Source organism: Triticum dicoccoides, chromosome 5B (genome assembly GCF_002162155.2).
Source record: "Triticum dicoccoides isolate Atlit2015 ecotype Zavitan chromosome 5B, WEW_v2.0, whole genome shotgun sequence".
NCBI lineage: Eukaryota > Viridiplantae > Streptophyta > Magnoliopsida > Poales > Poaceae > Triticum > Triticum dicoccoides.
The window spans coordinates 637,107,397-637,117,805 of NC_041389.1; the positions used below are offsets into that span (position 1 = coordinate 637,107,397).

The 10,409-nt window shown below is 44.0% G+C and overlaps 1 pseudogene; it reads left to right on the forward strand.

Moving 5' to 3' along the window:
• Nucleotides 1–10,409, forward strand: part of LOC119310353 — a 180,415-nt pseudogene extending 170,006 nt beyond the window's left edge.

The following is a 10,409-nucleotide window of genomic DNA, read 5'->3' on the forward strand; positions in this document are numbered from 1 at the left end:
CGTGCGTGCGTTTGTCTGTGTGTGTGTGTTTGTGTGTGTGAGAGAGAGAGAGAGATGGAGTCTTAGTGTGTGTGTGTGTGTGTGGGTGGGTGGGTGTGCATGTGTGTGTGTGTGTGTTTGTGTCGTGGGGTCCTCGGTGGTAGATGTAATTTAAGTGTGCATGGCTTCATCATAGAGAGGTGATGTGTATGGCAGAGGCCACCAACGATGGGGTGCGAGTGAGAAAATGCCCGTAGAAAGGGAAGAGATGGTGTGTGCGCGTGAGAGGAGTCGACATCGAGAGAATGTGTTTGTTCGAGAGACACCGAGGAAGAAGGGGATAGCTAGAAGGAGATTGTTAATTGTGAGTGTGTGTTTTACCCATCCACGCGGAAGTTATGTGCACACAAGAGGAGAACGATTCGATGTGGAGTTAGGATTGAGGGTAATTAACTATGTATGGAGACATAGAGACTTTGAACGTGCATGTGTGAGAGGTATACATGTATACGTGGGATGTGTGTGTGTGCGCACGCGCATGATCGACATAAAAGAAAGAAGACATAAGTCATAAGATCAACGACATGGGAGAGACAGATCGGTATGACAATATGCATGCATGTGAGAATGCAGGGAAGAAGGCCCGACAATTGAGCCTGTGTTTTTGTCTTTAAGGGATAGTGGCATGGGCTGGAGCATGCATCTATGGCGAGCATAGGGAGTGAGGCACAACGATTGTGCAAAAGAGATCAACCTATAAATGCATATGTATGGAGAGACATATATAGTGTGGGTGATAGGAAGCAAGACTCCGTGCAAGAAAGAAATGTTGACAGAGAAACTACAGATAGATAGAGAGATGGAGATGCTAGCTAGAGGGACATCCGCTAGTTTGAGTGTTGGAGATGACCGCCGGGTGGTTAAAAGGGTGAAGTTATATATATGTGTGTGAGAGCAAAATAAAAAGAGGGCACTTGACTGCATGTAGATAGAAACATATGTAGTGTGCGTGATAGGAATCAAGAGTGAGGGCGAGAAAGAAGGTTGATGGAGAAACAGATAAATATAAAGATAAAGATGATAGATAGTGTGCATTAGAGATAGGAGTCGAGTGGATCAGAAGGCTGAGTTATGTGTGTGGGTGTGAGAGATATAGAGAGAGGGTACATGTGAGTCACATACAAATAGATATTAGAGAGAAATGAGATCCCGAGAGACGGAGTTTTGTGTCTGCGAGAGAGAAAGATATTTCACAACGAGAGTGATAGCTAGAGAGACATATGAGGGAACGCATGATATCTCTAGGGAGAGAGAGTGTGTGTGAGCGACATACAAGAGAACAATGGAGAACTATGAGACCCTGGGAGACAGAGTTTGTGTTTGTGTGTGAGAAAGAGATATTTAAGAGGAAGAGTCGTAGGTTCTCATATCTAAGGAGCGAAAGACATCTCTGTATGAGGGGTGTGCGAGTGGCACACATGGGAATAGTAGAGAGAAATGAGACCCCGGGAGACAAAGTATTGTGTTTGTGTGAGAGAATGAGATTCCACATGGAGAATCATAGTTAGAGACACATAGCAGGGGGCGAGATATACTTAGAGAGAGATAGAGTGATGAAGGTTGAGGGAGAGAGTACCGTCAGTGTGTTACAAAGATAAAAGATCATTGTCGACATACAGGTAGCACGAGAGATACCTGAGAGATGATGAACGCATATAGGTCCAGAGAGATAGTCCTATATAAGCATTAGTGATAGCTATATGAGACGAATATCTGGATTAAAGTGGATTCAAATATTTAAACTTGAGACCACGACATCGATAATATCATAATGCAAATTGGTGTATCAAGCATGCATATTCATTTGAATTTGGGCACACGTGTAATGTTATATAGTTTATCAATATTGGTGATCCATAGATTCTTTAATTACAAACAATGCAAGGTTTATATGCAATTAATGTCTAAACGGGATTACACTATATGTTGCATGTGTGAAACACATTATACATGGTTGAGAAGTAAAAAAAACGTATGAAACACACATTAATTGGAGACAGTTAGCGAGGAATGCATACATTGGATTTCAACATAAAGTGGTTTCAAATATTTGAAAATCCAAATTGATGGATACAACCTTATGAATCTGAGATCATGCCATTTGTAAACCGTATTTATGTATACATGGTGTTGTGCTTTTGAAAGTATATATAAAAAAATGATGTATATAGAATTTAATTCCAATTGAAAATGGATGCCACCCAAAAAAATAGAATACAAACGGGATTTGAATTGAGTTGGCACGGTAAACGTGCACTATGCAAAATTTGAACAAAGCGGGGAAAGTCGCAGTAACCGCCCGAAACCAAAATCTGCGAGATGGAAATTACTACTGCCTATCCCTACCACGCAAAGCCTATCTGCTGGATTTCTATAGGTTTTGATAGGGGTAGGTTTGTAATTTCACCCAAACGTGACGTAACCGCCTCTCACCCGGATTCATACACGATGGGTGCCAAAACACAGTGTGTCCTCGGCCGAAATCGAATCCCTCCCCGATTCATATTCATACACGATGTGCGCCAAAAACAAACTCTCGTTGGCAAATATTCGGCGTATGCGAGATTACCGTCCTATCGCCAACCGACTAATATTGCTGTGATGTAGGAAATTTGAAACATGGGCTAATTTTGTAAATTACCTCACATTTGAGACAAGCGCGCCCTGAATACATGGTTCCCCCCTTCCTCTCTACCTCCCTTTTCCCCATTCATACTCCGTGGGGGCCAAAATACCCTCTCCACCCCAGCCTCCTCCGTCCGCCGCCGTTCGCCACCGCATCCACCGTCGTCCTCCTCCACCATGACGGAGCTAATACCCCGACGCCGTCGTCCATTACAAGAGATCGACCTCTCTCATCCACGGCTTCGATCTGGGATCCTTGCACCCCGTCCTCTCGCTTCATCCCCGCCGTCGTCCACCTTACCGGTGCCGCTCCTACGACCGGCTCGTCCACCGCGCCCCGCAGCCACCGTATACACTCCTAGATCTGCTTCCACGCCGCCGACAGCCATCGCTACCGCAGGGCCGTCAAATTCTTAGTAGATGCATACATGGCGCCGCACCAGAGGCGGTACTGTTTCGTATCTGCTCAACTTATTTATCGCAGCAAGAAAATAGATCTCCACTGCTTTACTCTGATTTCTTGTCTTGGTTGCGAAGTTGCCTTTGTACAGTGTGCACCTTCAGATCCGCCATGGCATGCTCAACACTATACTCCCAATGCTTGTGGTTTTCCCCTTTTATATTCCACACTAGTTAAATCACAGTAGACTAAATTTCAAAATTGGGTCAGTCGATTTTTCAGAGCTTGCCGGAGTTTGCCAGTGTGAACGAAGGGGCTTGAGTGGTTGTGGGGCCTCGCCGAACGAAGAAAACTCTATGTGGGTGGGGGTGGGGGCGGGGGTGGGGGTGGGGGTGGCGGAGGAACACATGCGGTGGGGGCCGGTGGTCCGGCCGGCGGCCCGTGCGGTGTTCTGTATGGGAAGAATCAGAGACAAGGAAGAAGAAGGGTTAGGAGACGTAGGATCTTCATCCAACCACCTGAAATGGTTGAGAGACAGCAGGGAGTTGCATCCTTAATGCACTCTGGTTTATCATTTGTGGGCACTGTGAAACCAACATTTTATTATCCAAAATCTGCTTGCTCTTCTTTACCATGTTCCTCTTCCATTCTTCTTTAATATATACTCTCTTCGTTCCTAAATACAAGTCTTTGTATAGATTCCACCATGGACTACATATGGAGCCAAATGAGTGAATCTACACTCTAAAATGTATCTGGCTACATCTGTATGTGATCCATAGTGGAAATCTCTACCAAGACTTATATTTTGGAACGGAGGGAGTATGATAGTAGTACAGTATGTTCCTTGTACTGAAGATGAGCAGGGAAATTTGCAGTGTAGAGGTCTATACGGTCGGTTGTGATGGACACTTTGAGCCTCTTTGATTCATAGGATTTTGTAAACATAGGAATAGGATTTGTATTGGCCTGCCCACTTGAATCCTATAAGAATAGCAAGGAAATGCGGGGAGTTGTGTCGCCTTTGAGAGTTACACTGATATTAATAGTACCGCACCTTCAGTTGAAGAGAACTAGTATCCGAAGCCTTTCTAGCCGTACCGACAGTACTAGCACATATATTCCAGCAAGTTTTTTGCGAACTATCCTTACTTCTGGAGACTATTTTTTGTGTACTTGTTCCATATTATATAAATGGACGCACCATGTTACAACACACATGAGCTCTCTCATCAGAATCCAGTGATAGCACACAAGTGTTTACTGGGGCGCCCCTATATTAGAATATCATCTGCATTACAAAGATAATCTCACAACTATTTATGTTTTCATGGTTCTCAGATATTATACGCAATTATAGTGAATATCAGAATCCATGCATCAGAAGAATATTGTGGAACACTGCAATGACTTACAAAATTGGTACCAAGGCATTGAGTGCCATTCTGGATGCAATGAAACTCATACTCTCCCCACCTGTAGATTCTTGTTCAGAATATGATCCTAATGACTATTCTAACCTCGAGGAGTCAAAGGAAGATGGTCTGTCATGTTCACCCATCAAGGTGCCTGTTATAATTTGGCAAGGTTTTATTGATTGCGTGTATCTTGCATATGTTGTCTTGCATTTCTTCTACTTTGTTGCACCACCAACTGCTTAGTTTGCTCATCATATATGTCGAGATGCCATGCCCATCCATTATCAATACATATTCCATCTGTCATCATACCATGTTTTTTCACTCAAATGATGTTCTTGTGCATCAGACATCAAAAAGGAAGAGGGTGATTGCCGAACCTAAAGGAGCACCAGCAAAGTCCTTGCAAAATGTGGTTGTGCCGGAGAAATCAGACAGCACCCCACTTATATTGGATGTACAACCAGTGACACAAAACGTAGGACCGACTCCAGCAGACTGCGCCCAAACTTCACTGGCCGCACCACTAGCCCCACCACACAAGACCTGCACTCCAGCAAAAGGTAAGCCGATTTCAGTTACCATAGCACCAGCCGTACCATAGAAAAATCCCACTCCAGCAAAAAGTACAGCAAGTCCACCGGCCGAAGACCTATCCCAACTGCAGAGATGGCCAATTCCTGCAGATTGGAACCCCATTCTAGTTATTCCCAGTTTAAAAGACAATGCTTTCAATGTTGTTAGGGACTACGTGCATATATTCCCATCATGGGAAGAATATAGTGAAGACAAACACCATTTTCACATCTTCCTATCCCACTTACGTGTAAGTGCTATTATTCATGGTGATTATTTTCCTGTTTTCTGCTGATTGAACACATCAATGACTTACATTGCATTGTTGTAAGTAGGCGAGGGTCAATCTGGATGATCATGACGAGCAAATCTTGCTTGTGCTTTTCAAGGAAGCATTGCAGCAGTATCGGTGTTACGTGAGGAAATCACACTTTGATGGCAAGTCTATAAATGAATTTCCGGTGAAGTCTCATGTGCTAAATTTAGAAGACATTGAATGGAAAAACCTTGTTATGTACTAGTCTCGTTCCAAGGATGAGGTACTGTCTATGATATCGCATGACAATTTGAACTTCTACTTTTCCGCATGTGTCTTACAGATCTATTTTGCAGGAAATCTGCTCGAAAAAGAATTCCGGTTTGAAAAGAACGACAGGATATCGCAAATATGCTGCCCGCTGCTTTGCTCTTGTTAGTACCTGTTGTCCTATATCACTGTACTTGCATAAAAACCTGGTTTATTATATGACAGCAATATGCATGATAGCTTGATTATCAATTGTTTGCTCCAAATTATCTGATCTATATGAATGGTTACATTAGTGTAGAATATATCCAATGCCAATGAAATTTTTTAGCTCTGCATTGTTCTTGTGAGTACCTGCTGTCCTTTATCAATGTACTTATATTGACAGGTAGTTGTTCATGTACCATCACTCTATAGCTTATTTTCCTTTGCCCTCCATTTTCTACACATCCGATCTATATTTACTCTTACCATAAGGTTGGATAACACCGATGGTACTGAAGAAGTTTAGCTCTGCATTGCTCTTGGTTGTACCTTTTGTGTGTATCGATGTACTTACATTTATAGCTACTTGGTTATGTAGCATCAGTCTTCATCTTATCTTAAATATTCTCCATTTTTTCTTATATTGTCACATCTATATTTCCTCTAAACAAAATGTAGAATAAAGGCAATGCTTATGAAGAAGATTCTGTGGTAAACTTCTTGAATCCCCCCCCCATTAGAATGGACAAGGGATTTATAGAGCCTGCCTTCACCAATAATGTAAGTTTGTCCTTCTCAAGCCTTGAAACTTTGTTGTGTATATTTGGTTTGGCATGACTGCAACAGCTGTTTATTTTTGGTGTTTGCATAACATTGCATGTTTAAAGTTTATTATGTAGTTCATAAACAAAAGTTTGTCCTTATCAATTTAAGTTTTCAGTTGTACAACCAAGTTCCTTCTTCATGCCATCTAAATTAAACTATACAGAGCAAGTGACCTTATTTTGCCAATCTGAAATGGGTAAATTGACAGCACACTTACCATTGATACTTATGAGTTCTTGATCTGTAATCCAGTGGTGTCTGAAGCTGCCAACTCCTTCACAATGTCATTCCCTACCATGTCTTGACCTGAACAATACAATATTGTGTTAATGCTATTTTAAACCGTGTCACTTTATTCATTAGTAAGAAATGTGATGAATTGTCAGCATTGATACTTATATGTGCAAAACCTGTCATCTGTCTACTTGTTTATCTTTCAGATTGAGGAGGATATAAGTGTCAAACAAGTTCAGTCTCATCAGCTTGCTCAGCTGCTTGCGCTGCAGCTTCCGAGTAGGGCTAACCTTTCTTGAACTCTATTGAAGTGTTGTCGGTTTTGTATATTATTTTGTCGGCGTGTTTAATTGCACTGGTGGCGATCTTTGATGCCGAGTAGATGTAATATGCCATAATTTCTTTATTGTATAGTCTAGGTTTTTTTCTTATTCACGATACTGCAGTTATTTTACTGTATATATCCTGTCTTTGTAGTAAACCGGCTAAACCGTAAAATTACAGTACATAATTGGGTCTTCATGCAAATCACTATGTATGATCCGCATCATGGGCCCCATCATCCTGGTCCATTAACAGGCTTAAATGTAAACTGGCCCACTAGTAGATTCGGGCCTTTAATAGGCCGAGTAAACCGCCAGCCCTATTTTCCTAGTAAAACTCAATGGGCTTTTAGGAGACCAAAAAGTAGGTTGGGCCTGAAACATGTCGAACAGCTCATGGGCCGGCAGCAGGCCAAAATAGACATCGGCCCATGATTGTGCCAATCATGGGCTTATAACAGGCCAAAATTATCTCGGTCCTCGTTTGGCCCAATCAGATTATTGGCTGTGAGCATGCCGGATGCAAACAGGGCCATAGTTAGGCCCAACTATATGACGGGCTTTTAACAGGCCGAAATATATATAGGGCCGAAATGTTAAATGGGCCTTTAACAGGCCGAAACTAATATCAGGCCAAATTACTAAATGGCCCTTTATCAAGTGGGCCCAAAAGTATAGCGTCCAGTTGATGGGCCGAAAGTGATATGGGCCATAATTTAGCCCAAAGCATCTGAAAGGGCCGGACCTGGTGGGCCGTAATTTGGCCTAGAACATGGGAGGCTTTTAACGGGCTGGATCTCATATGAGCCTCTATTTGGCCCGGAACGTGGCAGACTGTTAATGGACCGGATCAAATATGGGCCGACATTTGGCCCAAAACATGGCAGCCTGTTAATGGGCCGGCCTACTAGTGTCATAAAAATCTTTTGGGCCTTCAGGTGGGATGGCCCATTATGGGCGGCGGAATCTCGTGGGCCTTTAGCTGGGCCGGCCCATTATGGTCCACAAAGTCTTGGGGGCCTTTAGCAGGGCCGACCCATTATGGCCCGCAAAATCTCGCGGGCATTTAGCTGGGCCGGCCCATTATGGCCCGCAAAAACTTGTGAGCCTTTTGCTGGGCCGCCCCATTATGGCCTACAAAATCTCGTGGGCCTTTTGCTGGGCTGGCCAATTATGGACTGCAAAATCTTGTGGCCCTTTAGTTGGGCCGGCCCATTTAAACTTTATGGGCCACTTTTGGGCCGGTCCACGTGCCAACATTTCATAAGTGCATCTCGACCATTGGATGAGTGAGACCTGTGCCAACGGGGAGCTGACACGTGTTTCCTCCAGCCAATGATGATTTCACACGTGGAAAATCCCCATTGGTCCGGGCTGTTAACGGGTTATCGGATCCAAAACAGGACCCGATAGCTTAACGGCATTTCGTTATGGTGGATGCCACGTGTCGGTTACCCTTGACGAAAGCACTTTTGTGACGCGTGATTTATCGTCATGGAAGTGGACACTTCCGTGATGATAATTTTGGTAATCTCATGGAACACTTCTACGACAGCACAGGTATGTCTATCTTGATTCTGTCATAAAATCGTCACGAATGTACATGCATGACAAAAAACGTGACCTACTGTGACAAACACGTATCATCATGGAGGTGTATTTTTTTTGTAGTGTAAGGATCTCCCTGTGCCCAGTGAAGTAGAATTCATCAATGGTGGCCCTTCATGCTAGGTCAGATGCCTCACCTATACACCAGTAGAATGCTCAACGATATGTCAACCGTCGGTGTTGTTACTTGACACTCTCTGTGCTTATTCTCTCAGGGGTTCACCTGGATGAACAGATTCAAGCAGAGCCCATGGAGCAAGGTTCAGTGTGAGATGATTCTGTCATTCTTGTCCTTTGCAGAGTATTTCCGGCCTAGGTTCTTCCTTTTGGAATATGTCCGGAACTTTGTTTCATTTAACAAGGGCTGGACGTTCAGACTGACACTAGCATCGCTCCTGGAGATGGGGTACCAAGTGAGTGCTTGACGCTTGCTCTTCTCTGTCTGTGCTATGGCCTTCCTTAACTTTCATATGTTCTGAACTTGTTTGCATGTTCATAGGTTTGATTCGGCATTCTAGAAGCAGGTTCATATGGCATCGCACATTCCAGGAAAAGGGCGTTCATCTGGGCCACCGGGCATGGGGAGACTCTTCCTGACTGGCCTGAACCAATGCATTTCTTTGCTAGCCCTGAGCTGAAAATAAACCTGCCAGGAGGTAAATACTATGCTGCTGCCAGGAGCACAGCTGGAGGAGCGCCTTTCTGCTCTATAACAGTCAAGGATACAATCGGCGATCTTCCACAAGTGGAGAATGGCGCCAGCAACCCAACAATAAAGGTGCGTGCAATCTGAATTTCTTGTGTCAGTCAATGCTCTTGATCAGTACAAGCTGAATGTCCTTTCTCCCTTGTGTGTTGTAGTACGGAGGCGAGCCCATCTCCTGGTTCCAGAAGAAGATTCGAGGCGATACGCTTTTGCTGAGTGACCACATATCCAAAAAGATGAACGAGCTGAATCTCATAAGGTGCAAGCACATTCCAAAGCGCCCTGGCTGTGACTGGCATGACCTGCCAGATGAGAAGGTAGCATTCAGTTTCAGCCATCTTATTCACATTCTCTACTACTCTCTACATTCTTGGTAAGCAACCATGTGATGTACTAGCAGCTAATTTTCATCATGTGAATACTACAAGTGAAGCTATCCAGAGGGATAACGGTTGATTTGATCCCTAGGGGCTTGCACAAAACAGCCAAGACGAACAATCAGTGGAAAGGCATGTGTGGGAGGGTAGACTGGGAGGGCAACTTCCCCACATCAGTGACAGATCGCCAGCCAATGCGCAGGGTCGACATGTGCTTCCACCCTGATCAGGACAGGATCATCACTGTTCGTGAATGTGCGTGATCCCAGGTAAGCAAGTACTCTTTGCAGATATCCCTATCAACACTCTCTCGAAATTGCTACTGCATAGTGGGTAGTATATACAGTAATGCATCCACTTGTGCCTCGGCAACTACACTTGGCTAAAATGAAGCATAGTTGACAGTAGATTTTGTTCCCACCAATGCTACTAGAGTAGATTGAGCTATTTTATCAGAATCAGATCATAGTTCTGTGCTCGTGCAAGAGCAATTGCCTCGTTTGCTGTTTGGCTTAACCTCCAAGGCAGGCACAGGCAGATCAGAATCCAATGCACATTGCCATGAATCAGAATTGTTGCTATCTTTTTAAAGATCTTTGTTCCGATCCCACGGCATGACATGAATGCAGGGCTTCCCTGATGGCTGCCGTTTCGCTGGCAATATCAGGAGCAAGCATAGGCAGATCGGGAATGCGGTACCACCTCCCCTTGCATACACGCTAGGGAGGAAGCTTCTACCTGAAACCACCCCCTCCAAATCGAAATAA